Source organism: Carassius carassius, chromosome 18 (assembly GCF_963082965.1).
Source record: "Carassius carassius chromosome 18, fCarCar2.1, whole genome shotgun sequence".
In the NCBI taxonomy this organism is placed as follows: Eukaryota; Metazoa; Chordata; class Actinopteri; order Cypriniformes; family Cyprinidae; genus Carassius; species Carassius carassius.
In genome coordinates this window covers 18,822,676-18,836,647 of record NC_081772.1, presented here as the reverse complement: position 1 = coordinate 18,836,647, position 13,972 = coordinate 18,822,676, and positions in this window count along the sequence as shown.

Below are 13,972 nucleotides of genomic sequence, written 5' to 3'. Positions count from 1 at the left end.
CCCTACTCCAGAGCAGGGTTTTATAACGCCAGAAAAAAGCAGTGTAAACCCTGCAACTAAAGTACAAGTGTCAAACATTACTCTACTCAGGTTTAAAGCTTGGTATTAGAATGATGATAACATGGGGTTAGATGCAACATGAAAAGCCCTATTTAAGTGACTAACTGATATACTTCAAATTTTGATATATATGAAATATATCATATGTTTGAAATATATTAACTTTTATTAAAAAAGTTAGTGTTAGTGCCACTGGATGGATGTTTTATTCACTACATTCCTGACCCAGTTCATTTGACTTATGACAGTACATAACTTTAATGTGGAGTGAGAGCGGAGTCAACACTGCTGGAATGAGTCAGCAATTCATAAACTATAAAGACTTCTATACTGAATTTGATTTTCGACATCAAATAAGTGTAGACAAAGGCTGTATACTCTACCTTAAAGACAGTTTTCCATTGTGTGTGTGTGTGGCGTTATTTTTGTGCCACAATCCTGAGCGAGTAATTGTACGTTTTGAGCACAGAGAACTATATTTTGCAAGCACATTACATTATATTTTGAACAGAAATTAACAATCGCAAAAAAAAAAAAAAAAATTCACTTGAGCAAAGAAAAAACGATTCCGTGCTCAATAAATGTATTTGCTTGTTTGCTATTATCCATATTAACGTGCAGCAATAACCCCTCTCATGCAGTTTACTCAGGTGCTCTCTCACAAACGTATTCTCTGCGCTCCTGTCAAGTCCCTCTCTCTCGCGCTCAACTCTTGACACACGCTCGCTCAATTTCCAACAGCGTTACAAGGTTGCCACAAAATCAACTAATCGGAAAATTAAAGGTCAATTGTGATTGGCTGTTGGTCTCCAATCAAATCGCTAGTAGAACCAAAGAACCAAATTTAGAATTCAATAATGAGAAATGGAAAAATGTCTCGTTTATTTATTTTTCTGTTTAGTTTAACAAACGGAAAATTCGTTTTTGGCTCTATATCTCATTTTGTCTTTTGGGGTTTACAAACAGCAAATGAATTGTCTCATGCAGGTTGGTCCGTGTATATTTTGGTCATTTGATTTTCTATTTAAAAATAAATAAAGATAAATGAGAAACGGTTTGATTTTCGTTTTTTCGTTTTGTTTAAGAAACGGAAAACGAAAATTTAGCTGCATTTTTCGTATTTTTGTTTGTGGGTAAAAAATGAGATTATGCTTTAATATTTGTTTGAATGTGTGGGCGGCGCTGAAACGCCCCTTTCATCCCTTCTGTACTGCACCGACAAGCGGCAACCGCAAGCTCAGTTCATTTTCACCGGGAGAGAAGCGGCAGACAGCAGAGCATATTAATTCCGCGGATTCTTTGCTAGTGGTGCTTGCAAGATAAAATAATAATAATAATAATAATTAATTAATTAATTAAATTAATAATAAAATAAAAAATAATATTATAATTTTCCAGCTGCTGCATGTTATTGACAAAGCAGACTTGACAACTTTATTATTTTAATTATTTTAATTTTTATTTATTTTATTCTAGGCCATTCATAAAAAAAATAAAATGGGAAAAACCCAACCCCACATTTATAATAAAATTTATATTAAAATAAGTTAAGTTTTCCCCCATAATTAGTCTACTTTAAATGTTTTAATTATAGGCTATAGGCTACTTAGAATTATGAACTGAATTCACGAATTCTGTAGATGACAGTATGAATATAGCCTAGTGATGGTGTGACATCATTACAGATAATGAGTTCAGACGGGAAACACTGCACCTCTCGTTGGTTTCATTTGAATTACATAGGCCTAAATATAAAATTATTATTATTATTTTTCTATTTAAATGGATTATTTTAAAAGTAGACATGTCCAGCTAGACATGGTTCGTCTGATGCATGAGCCTGGTTCATTTCTGACGTTTCAGAAAGAAGTTAAGAGTTTTGTAAGGTTTTCGTGTTATTTAGGGTGTTTTACGATCCAAACTGACGGAGCTGAAGCTCTTTCCCCTGTTTTCGGGATGGAAGGTGTGGATCGGGATCCGCCGATCAGAGAAGTGCAGCAGACTACACTCTACAAGATAAAGCTTCAGTTGCTGTTGTTTGTAATAGCAAATGAAAACATAGGCTACTTGTGAGGTTTTTCTTAAATAGGTATAGAATAAAATTAGTAGGCTACAAATCCGCATATTTCATGTCATTGAATAAATTAATTTCTGTTTGGTCAAAAAAAATTATATATATATATATATATATATATATATATATATATATATATATATATATATATATATAAAGCTTGCAAGCACCACTAGTATAGAATCCGCGGGATTAATATGCTCTGCTGTCTGCCGCTTCTCTCCCGGTGAAAATGAACTGAGCTTGCGGTTGCCGCTTGTCGGTGCAGTACAGAAGGGATGAAAAGGGGCGTTTCAGTGCCGCCCACACATTCAAACAAATATTAAAGCATAATCTCATTTTTTACCCACAAACAAAAATACGAAAAATGCAGCTAAATTTTCGTTTTCCGTTTCTTAAACAAAACGAAAAAACGAAAATCAAACCGTTTCTCATTTATCTTTATTTATTTTTAAATAGAAAATCAAATGACCAAAATATACACGGACCCAGGTTGAATGTCAGAAGCTTTGTTATAGCTGTTCCAAAAGCTAGCTCTTCCTAATTATGCTGCCTACTTAGACAGCTTGTTCAAGATCTAAGGCAGCACTGCAATGCATTTACTGACAAGGCAATCACAGAATGCATTATCACATGCTCTATGAAGAAAAATAATTCAGTTTTTAAAAGAAATGTTAATTATATTTAAATTTATATTTTATTCACTAGTGAAATGTTAAAATAAAAAAGAGTAAATTGATGTCATCAGCCTATTTTAAGTATTTTAAGTTTAGTATCTTAGCAACATTCTAAAGGAAAACTGTTGAAATCTATTGCATGCTACTGAAACTTGTATATCAGTGGAAGAAAATTTTGTATTTTTTACAAGAGAGCACTTGTTTTTGCCCTTTTTATGATTGCAATAGACTATTTTCTCCGATTTCTCCATATAGAAACAATAAGGGGCCATCCCCACACACATCATTTACTGCACTGTTTTTTCATTGTTTTTTTTGTTTTTCAACATTCTAAATATAAATAAATAAATCAATAAATAAATGGTTTCAAAAGTCTTAAAAAACTTTTGAAAACACTACACTTTTTTCATGGCCCTGGTAACTACTTTTCTTCACACTAAACAATATTTTTTTTTGCAAAGGAAGAACTACAGACTATTAAGCTGAGAAGTATTTGCCTATTATCTCTACTTATTACGTGTTGATTAATGGGGGGAAAACACATCTCATTTAGCTTTTTAGGGCCCGAGCACCTCTTGGAATTGCTCCCTTTATTCTTCTTCTTCTTCATCTTCTCTGAAATTAATCACATTTTTGAAGGCCTAAACATGCTTTAAAACTCACAAAACTTTGCAGAAGTGGGTCTGGCAAAATGGCTCGATAGCGCCACCTATTCAATTTCAACAGAGTGCACCTCGAGCTACTTTTCATGTACATGCATGAAAATCGGTACATACGTGTACATTGAGTTTTCGTCAAGGGGTGTGTCCCTGGCGGTCTGACAAATCTGATGTTTCGCCGTGAAAAAGGAAGTTGCTGTAACTCAGGCAAGCAATGTCCGATCTGCCCCAAACTTCACACATGTGATAGGTGTTCTGTCCTGAACAAACACCCATGACCAAATTCAGCGCCACCTGCTGGTAACAGGAAGTGACATGGTTGACACTTTTATGGACTCCTAGGAACATATTATAAAGTGTCAACAAGTGTTAAATAGGTAAAATATTTATATTTAAATAGGTCGGCAGCCATATCACCCTGGAGCCCAAGACCGGTTTCCCACTGAAGCTAAGCAGGGTTGAGCCTGGTCAGTACCTGGATGGGAGACCTCCTGAGAAAACTAGGTTGCTGCTGGAAGAGGTGCTAGTGAGGCCAGCAGGGGGTGCTCACCCTGTGGTCTGTGTGGGTCCTAGTGCCCCAATGTAGTGAAGGGGACACTATACTGTCAACAAGCACCGTCCTTCGGATGAGACGTTAAACCGAGGTCCTGACTCTCTGTGGTCAGTAAAAATCCCAGGATGTCTTTCGAAAAGAGTAGAGGTGTGACCTTGGCATCCTGGCTAAATTCGCCCATTGGCCTCGGATCATCATGGCCTCCTAACAATCCCCATATCTGCTGATTGGCTTCATCACTCTGTCTCCTCTCCACCAGTAAGCTGGTGTGTGGTGGGCATTCTGGCGCACTATGGCTGCCGTCGCATCATCCAGGTGGATGCTGCACACTGGTGGTGGATGAGATACCCCCTGACAATGTAAGCGCTTTGAGTGCCTAGAAAAGCGCTATATAAATGTAATGAATTATTATTATTATTATTAAAATAGGAAAAATACTAATACATGCTAGCAACACTTAGCTAAGTGCTAAAGCATGCTACTAATGTGGTGAAAAAGGAAGTTTTTGTAACTCAGGCAAGCAATGCCCAATCTGCCCCAAACTTCACACATTTTATAAGAGTCCTGACCTGAACACATCAACATGCCCGTATTCGTTTAGTCATAGCGCCACCTGCTGGCAACAGGAAGTGTAATGTGTAACACTGTTATGGACTCCTAGCAACACATTAAAAAGTGTCAGCAAGTGCTAAATACACTGGCAAAATGTTAGAAACATACTAAAACATGCTAGTAGCACTTAGCTAAGCAACAGGAAGTGTCCAGTGTAACACAGTTATGGACTGCTTGCAAAATAATAAAAAGCATCAACAAGTGTTAAATAGACTGGCAAAATTCTAGTAACATGCTAAAACATGCTAGCAACACTTAGATCAGTGTTAAAGCATGCTATTAATGGAGTATTGCAGAACATTACTGTAACTCTTGCATACAATGTCCAATCTGCCTCAAACTTCACAAGTTTGATTTGAGTCCTGGCCTGAAGATATCTACATCATCATATTTGGTTATAGTTATAACGCCACCTACTGGCAAGAAGAAGTGACATGTTTTACACTTATGTACTATTAGCAACACAGTAAAAAATACCATTGTGTGCTAATCATGCTAGAAATATTCTCAAACATGCTTGCAACACTTACTATGTACTAAAGGATGCTATTAATACTATGAAACAGAAAGTTGTTGTAACTCATGCATACAATGCCCAATCTGCCCAAACACATCTAAAGGCCAATATTCAATTATAATTATAGCACCACCTGCTGGCAACAGGAAATTACTTATTTTAAACTAACTTAAACATGAAATGTCTGATCTGCCCTAAACTTCACGTTTGATAAGATTCCTGGTCTCAACAGATCTTAAGGCCAATATTTCAGTTATTATCCTACCCCCACCTGCTGGCGACAGGAAATTACTTGTTTTAAACTAACTTAAATATGCAATATATATGGTCTGCCCAAAGTTCAAGTGTTTGATATGGGTCCTGGCCTGAACTCATCTTTAGGCCAATATTTATATATATATATATATATATATATATATATATATATATATATATATATATATGATGAGAGGCAGGTGAGAGGCAGGGGACGCTGGAGGCAAAGGTGAAAATTAACGGCCATCCAGTCCAAGCCCTCCTAGACTCCGGCAGTGCGGTTAGCTTAGTGCAATCTCGCATCCTCACGCCCCGTGGAGAAACCAAAGCTACCTGCCCAACACCTGCACGGAGAGTGACGTTCTCCGCCTTCCCGGGCGCCTGTCCCCGTGAAGTGGGCATGCTGAAGGAACTGCCAGTCCCCCTCCTTCTTGGCCGAGACTGGCCGGGGTTCGACTGCCTCCTGGCCGCCGCCGTACAGCCCGCCACCACGAAGGGAAGCTGCCGCAAGGAAAAGCTGGCGAGAGGAGCTTGTCAGCGGCCGGCCCTACTGGCCATGGACTGAGGGAGAGATGGTAAGTCCCCGGTCCCTGAAACTAACCTCTACCATGATCTGTTCCAACAGGTGAATGGAGGCGGCTTGTTTTCCCAAGAACAACGCGAGGACGATCGCCTAAAACATTGCTTGTCCCAAGTGCGTGTGGTGGACGGTAAAGAGCGAAAACCGGGGCCCCATCCTCTCTCGCATTTCATCATCCAAAATGTCCTGCTCTACTGTGTCGCACAGCGAAGGGGGTAGGAGAAAACTTTATTAGTGGTAGCCCAGACGAAGACAGAAACGGTGCTAGAGTTGGCTGACCTGCACCCCCTGGCGGGCCACCTTGGAGCCGAAAATACCACTCACCGTGTTAGGGATCGCTTCCACTGGCCTGTGCTGGAAGCTGAAGTCAAACGTTTCTGCCAGGCTTGCCCAACCTGCCAAAAGACGTCTCCTCGGAAACCTCCCCCCAGCCCGCTGATTCCACTGCCCATCATTGGGGTGCCCTTCAAGTGCATTGGGATGGACCTGATAGGGCCGTTGCCTAAGTCTGCCCGCGGCCACGAACACATCTTGGTGATTGTGGACTATGCCACCCGGTACCCCGAAACAATGCCCCTTCGTAAAGCTGCCGCCAAGACCATCGCCCGCGAGCTCTTCCTGCTCTTCAGCCGAGTGTGCATCCCTGCGAAAATACTGACCAACCAGGGGACCCGCTTCATGTCCAGGCTAATGGCTGACCTGTGCCTTAAGGTAAAGCAACTGAAAACCTCTGTTTACCATCCCCAGACTGACGACCTCATGGAACGATTCAACCAAACCCTCAAGCAAATGCTACGGCGGGTCGTGGCCGAAGACAAGCGCAACTGGGACCTCATGCTCCCTTACGTGTTGTTCAGCATTCGGGAGGTCCCTCAGGCTTCCACGTGCTTCACCCCCTTTGAGTTGCTGTTCGGGCATCAGTCTCGGGGGCTGTTAGATATCGGGAGGGACGCATGGGAACAACAACCTGCACCCCAGCACCGCTCTGTCATTGAACACGTGAGGGCGATGAGGGAAAGGATCGACCGTGTCATGCCATTAGTACAGGAACACCTCGCCAGGGCACAGCAAGTGCAGCAATGGCACTACAACCGGGCCGCCCAGCCCCGTGAATTCCAGCCTGGAGACCGTGTAATGGTCCTTGTCCCCAAATCCGCCTGCAAGTTCCTGGCCAGCTGGCAGGGCCCGTACACCGTCACTGAAAAAATTTGGCCTGTCACGTACCAAGTCCGCTAGCCGGGGCGGCAGAAACCAGACCAACTCTACCACATCAACCTACTCAAAAAGTGGATAGGGACAAGAGACCAGCTAGTGGCCCTCGCCACCAGGGACCCGGTCGTAGTGGAAATCAACACAGAGCTGTCGGCGGCCCAAAAGACGGAGCTGCAGCACCTGGTCGGTCAGTTCCCAGATGTGTTTTCGTCGGCCTCCGGGCGGACCCACGTTGTCCAGCATGAAATCCACACACCAGCCGGAGTCATCGTCTGGCAACGGCCCTACTGTGTCCCAGAGGCTCGTCGGCAGGCTATTGAAGAGGAAATTCAACAAATGCTGAAGTTAGGGGTAATTGAGCCATTGAACAGCCCTTGGTCCAGCCCTATCATCATGGTCCCCAAGCCCGATGGCACCCTCTGCTTCTGCAATGACTTCTGCTGCCTGAACAGAGTCTCGCCGTTTGACGGGTACCATATGCCTCGGGTGGATGAACTCCTCGACCGCCTAAGAAGGGCCCCCTATATTTCCACCCTGGACCTCACTAAAGGGTACTGGTAAGTCCCCCTGTCCGAGACAGCCAAGCCCAAAACTTCCTTCAGTACCCCGGTGGGCACTGGCAGTACCGGGCCCTCCCGTTTTGTCTACACGGGGCTCCAGCCACATTCCAGCGCATGATGGACAGCTTGCTGCGGCCTCACCAGGCCTACGCCGCGGCATACCTGGACAACATGGTCATCCACTCCTAGCACTGGGAAGACCACCTGGACCATCTGCGAAGGGTGCTGATGGAGCTACGTAGGGCTGGGCTCACTGCCAACCCCCAGAAGTGTCACTTGGGCCTGACCGAGGCGAAGTACCTGGGCTTCCAAGTCGGAAGGGGCCTCATCCGACCCCAAGAGAAAAAGGTCGAGGCGATACGGTCTGCACCGAAGCCCAGCTCAAAGACCCAGGTACTAGCGTTTTTGGGGTTGGCAGGGTACTACCGGTGTTTCATCCCTAACTTCTCCTCCTTAGCCACCCCCTGACAGACCTGACCAGGAAGGGTCAGCCGGAAAAAGTGTGCTGGACACCTGAAGTGGAGGAGGCGTACAAAAAGGTGAAGATGGCCCTCACCTCAGGACTTCCACTTTAAAGTGCTCCATCGGGCCGGAGTGGCCAACTCCAACGCAGGCGGCATTTCCCGGATCTGGTCAGCTTTTGCAGGTCTGTCTGGGTGGGTCACTCCCCACCCACCCCTTTATTCACCCCTACTAACATCATATTTCTCCACCAGACACCAGACCAGGACAACGCTTGGGGGGGGGGGGGGGGGGGGGGGGACGAGCGTCCCAATTCCACATCAGCGTTGCCCTGGTAATTCACGAGGAGCACCGTCTCAAAGCTCATCACGAGCTGATCACCTGCACCTGCCTCTCATCAGCCGGGTTCTATATAAACAGCATGCACTCAGGACAAGGGTGAGAAGCCTCTCCAGGAGCTACCCCACTGATACTGCTCGAGCTACCCCTGCTGTATCTTCCAGAAAGCAGCGTGTGACCGAAAGACACTGCCACGAGCACTTGTGGGATTACAAATTTATAAAATGTTAAATATAGGTTCCAATATAATAGTAGGTAATAAAGCTGACATATCCAAGAAGATCAAATCAAGTAAATCAAGAGTCTGAGATAATGACCTTTTTTCTTTGTGCTCTTCCTCACCAGTCTTGCCAGACTGATTGAATTAGCACCTATGCATTTGAATGACACTGTTATGCTGATGAGATCAAGGCTGGGAGAATTACAGTGTCTGACATTTTCCTGATTCAATTTGCATGCTTTGTTTACATGGTCTCCACCTCTACGGTAGGGATCCCTCCCACTTGAATGTATAAAAACTACAATGTCTTAAGGACAATTAGACTTCTTGATGACTGCAGCGCCACGCAGACCGTTCTCAATAAAGAATCCTGCTGAAGATTACCCAAGAGTCTCTTGGTCTTCGTTTCTGAGTTCCCAACAGTTTTTGGCGCCGTGACCCGGATAGAGCTTCTCACCTGAATCCAGATTGAAACTGCAATCTCAACAAAGATCTGACTTCATTCCAGTCTGAATCTTTCTGTACAACCAATGGTTGGTGAGTGTACCTCTATCCAAAAGAACCTTTAAGACCAGAACAAATGTTATCCTCTGCGCCGTCAGAGAAGAGTTAACAGACAGCTGTAGGGTTTGGTTAACTAAGTTACCCTCTAAAAATTATATTTCAGAGATGGAAATAATCCTCTGTTTAGGCATGGAAGATTAGCATCACATGCTAATATTTTGCTACCCTCTGTGTCTCGGCAGGGAAGTTTAGCGTAAAGTGCTAGAAGTTTGTGTTAATTTTTGGTACTCTCTGTTGATCAGAGAAGTTTTAGTGTTTTGATTGTGTGGTAAAAAAAAGGAAACTCACAAGATGTTTAGAAAGAATGCTAGATTGATCCCCACAACTGAAAAAGGTGGTCTCGCGACTCCTTTGTGGTCTGATAGCAAATTCAAATCCCTGTTAGGTGTGCAAATGAACCTAATAGTCACTGAGAAAGTTAGACAAGAACTAATTTAGAAATATGATATCCATCCAGACAAAACATGGTCTGTAGATGAGTGTAAAAAGGTACTAGGAGCATGTATTCGCAAGAACAATTTGAAAGGCATTATCTGCTGCCACAGAGAATTTGCCTTAGCGGCAGCTACGCAACAGTCTCAGCGTAACTCAGAACTAGAGGAACAGAACAAAGAGCTCAGAGCTAGAGTATCCTCTTTGACTAGGAAATTTAACCGCAACAAAGCTGCAGCAAAAACTGATGTGGAAGAAGTTATTCAGACTGATAGCATTTATCCTGATTTACAAACTTTCTTTGAAACAGATGTAGCCATCCAGTCAGTAACTGATGTGCCTGTAGATTCTGTTAAGGTTTGTGGCGCTAGGAGGAGATCTCAGGGAACTGAGGGAACTCAAAGTGTTGCTCCCAACCCCTCTGTTGTCCAGGTACAAACTGTTACCAAAGTTCTAGGACCTAAAGATATAGAGAGACTACCCCAGAGCTTACCCTCAGCACGCACACATTTTTCTGAATTTAGAAGAGCATTAATCAGCAAAATGCGTCTCTACGACATGTCGTTAGCAGAAGTCATACAGCTAATGTCACAAATTCTAACTGAATCTGAATTCAACACCTTTGAGTCTGCTGTTACTTCTGAATTACAACATGTCAGTAAAGGCGATTTGAGGGAAGGTGTTTTGAAAATTCTAAAAAATATTATGGGACCCAAAATAGACTGGTCTAGAATCACTAACTGCGTGCAAAGGAAAGAAGAAACTGTGAGTGAATACACTGAAAGATTTTGTCAGTCAGCAGTAACGTACAGTGGGATCGTTGATGATCCTGAAAGTGTGCTAGATGACAAGATCCTAGATCTCACTTGGTCTAACAAAACTCTCAGAAGTAATCTAGACAGTTTAGCTACATGAGAAAGAGATGCGGATGTTAAGACAAAAGTGAGAGTAGCAGCAGCAGCTACATTTAGCACAAGGAAACATGACCATAGATGGCCTAAAAGAGAAGGCAAATGCAATTACTGTGAAAGATCAGGTCACTGGGAGAAAGAGTGTAGAAAGAAGTTGAAAGATAGTAGAAGAAATGTTATGCATAATTCTGATCCTTCTCAGCCCGCCTACAATCCTGAAGTAATTCCTACAATGACCACAGAAACTTTAGGACAACTCACTCAGGTTCTTCTAAAAGCACAAAAAGAACAGGAAAAAAACTAATCGTTGGGGCTGTGAGTAGCTACCTTTACCCTGTAATCCATCACAATGACAAAATAATTTTTGTGAAAGGTAGCATACAAGAGAAAGAGATTGACTTTTTGCTTGATACAGGTGCAGAAATTACCGTAATTCCTATAAAATTGGCTGAAGGTTTAAACATCCCATACAAGAAAACTAAACTTTGTTTAACAGGTGTAATAGGTGAAGATTCTGTTTTGTATGAAACCCCGTCCATAGATGTACAATTAGGCCCAAAGACTCTGACTACAAAATTGCTATGTGCTCCATTAAATACAGGTGCAATTCTAGGCATGGATCTACTCAGACAAGTACATCTGACTTTAGACATGTCCTCAGAATCTGCTAGCATAAAAATTTAATCAGCACAAGTTTCTACCAATAATGTAATAACTCCTGAGTATGCTTTCTTACAGAATCATCCAATTTGGGCTAAAGACAAAGATGATTGTGGGTTTTTGACAGGTGTAGAACCAGTCAAATTGACAGGAACCCCACCTCCTGTTACCAAACAATATCCTATCAGTAAGGAAGCTATACAGGGGATAAAACCTATTGTTGGAAAATTGCTGAAGCAAGGAGTGCTAGTTAAAACAAACAGTCCCTGTAACTCACCCATATGGCCCATCAAGAAATTCAATTCAATTCAATTCAAGTTTATTTGTATAGCGCTTTTTACAATACAAATCGTTACAAAGCAACTTTACAGAAAATTATGTTTCTACAATATTTAGTAGTAGCTAGTAGTTTGTGCACGTTTGACAGGATTTTAGAAAAATAAAAATAATAATAATAATAATACAAGACGTAGTCAGCTAGATGATGAACTATCAATATTATTAATTAATAGTAATTATAGGATGCAGTCACACATGTAGCAATAATTGTTAGTTCTGTTTGTTGATTCAAGGTTAGCATCATCTGGGGTCCTCTGAGGGTCAGCATCATCTCTTCTCAGGTGAAATCTAATGGGACATGGAGACTCACCATAGACTACAGAGTAGCCAATAAACATATTGATAAAATCACCCCCCTAGTGGCAGATCCATCTACAATTTGTAATGGCTTACCATTAGATTGAAAGGTTTTTTCTGTAATTGATATGTCTAATGGATTCTTTTCTGTACCCTTGCACTCTGACAGCCAGACATGGTTAGCTTTTACAGTTGACTATGAACAATATCAGTGGACGAGTTTGCCCCAGGGATTTCAGAATTCCCCAACTTTATACCATCAGGCTGTCAGACATGATTTGTGGGACCCAGAATGTCCAGTAAAACAGTCCACTATGATTCAATATGTCGATGATATTTTGGTAGCCTCTACAGATCACGAGGTACATCAAACCGAATTGGCAGCATTGTTGGACTATTTGCCGAAAAGAGGACACAAATGTAGCTTTCACAAAGCTCAAATTGCTAAAAACCAAGTCACATTTCTCGGTCAAACAATTGGAGCAGGAAATAGATCTATTACACAGGATCGAGCCGCTTCAGTCAAAGCCATACCTCCACCTACGACCATTAAAACATTCAGATCATTTTTAGGAACAGCAGGTTACTGTAGACCTTGGATTGAAGAATATGCCTCAATTGCTCAGCCTCTCTATGACTTGTTGAAAGGCCAGGTTAAAGATTCTGATACTGTTTGTATGGAAGAAATTCACCTCAAAGCTTTCAATGATATAAAGAGAGCACTATGTCAAGCACCAGCATTAGGAATTGCACAATCTAATAAACCCTTTGTGCTTTATGTACATGAACACTTAGGCTTTATGACTGCATGTTTAATGCAAGATCATGGGGGCAGTTTACGCCCAATTCATTACTATTCATGTAAACTTGACATAGTTGCTCAAGGCATGGGCCCATGTCTTAGAGCAGTGCAGGCAGTTCATCTAGCTCTTCAGGATTCAACAGGAATGGTGCTAGGACAGACTATAAATGTAAGATGTCCTCATGCAGTTTCCGCACTAATGAATCAAGCAAAAGTCACTTCTGTCACCTCCTCTCGCTGGGGAAATTGGTTAACGACCCTCACAGCCCCGAACATTGTTTTACAACGTGCACCAGTAACAAACCCATCCTCATGTATGATGTCTGCAATGACTGAAGTTTTGTTAGAGGATGAAGGTGAAATAACTCACGATTGTGTTACGCTTACATACGCAGCTATGAGTGACATAAAAGAAACTCCCGTAGAGAATGCAGAATTGTAGTTGTTTGTTGATGGCTCAGCTCAAGTCATTGAGGGAAACAGACGAGCAGGTTATGCAGTAACTTCCACCACTGAAGTTGTAGCTTCAGGCCGTCTTCCAGATCATTTTTCAGCTCAAGCTGCAGAACTAGTAGCCTTAACTAGAGCATGCACGCTAGCTTCAGGATCGATTGCAAATATCTACACTGATTCCAGATATGCTTTTGGGGTGGTTCATGATTTTGGTGTCATTTGGCAAACTAGACAGTTTCTAACTTCTGCTGGATCCCCCATCAAGCATGCTGGATTAGTAAAAGATTTATTGTTTTCCATGAAACTTCCAAAGAAATTAGCGGTGATCAAAGTGAAAGCACATCTCACAACTAACACTGCAGAAGCTAAAGGTAATACTCTTGCTGATGTAGCTGCTAAACAGGCTTGTTCCTATGCAACTGTACAAGTGTGTTCAGATAGTATAGCACAGAGGACAATTCTGCCTCCTAAATCAATTATTGATCTGTACAAAGACGCTCCTCTATATGAAGCATGGACATGGTTAGACAAAGGGGCCACAGTGGATTCATCTGGATGCTGGACCAAAGAGGGGAAGTATGTCGCTCCCGAATCACTGCTGCCATATTTGGCTCAACAAATACACAATTTGGGTCATAGTGGTCCAGCAACGATGAATCACAGGCTCTCAAATCAATGGTGGAATCCAAAATTCAGAAATGTAGCAACCGAAACAGTCAAGAGATGTGTTACAT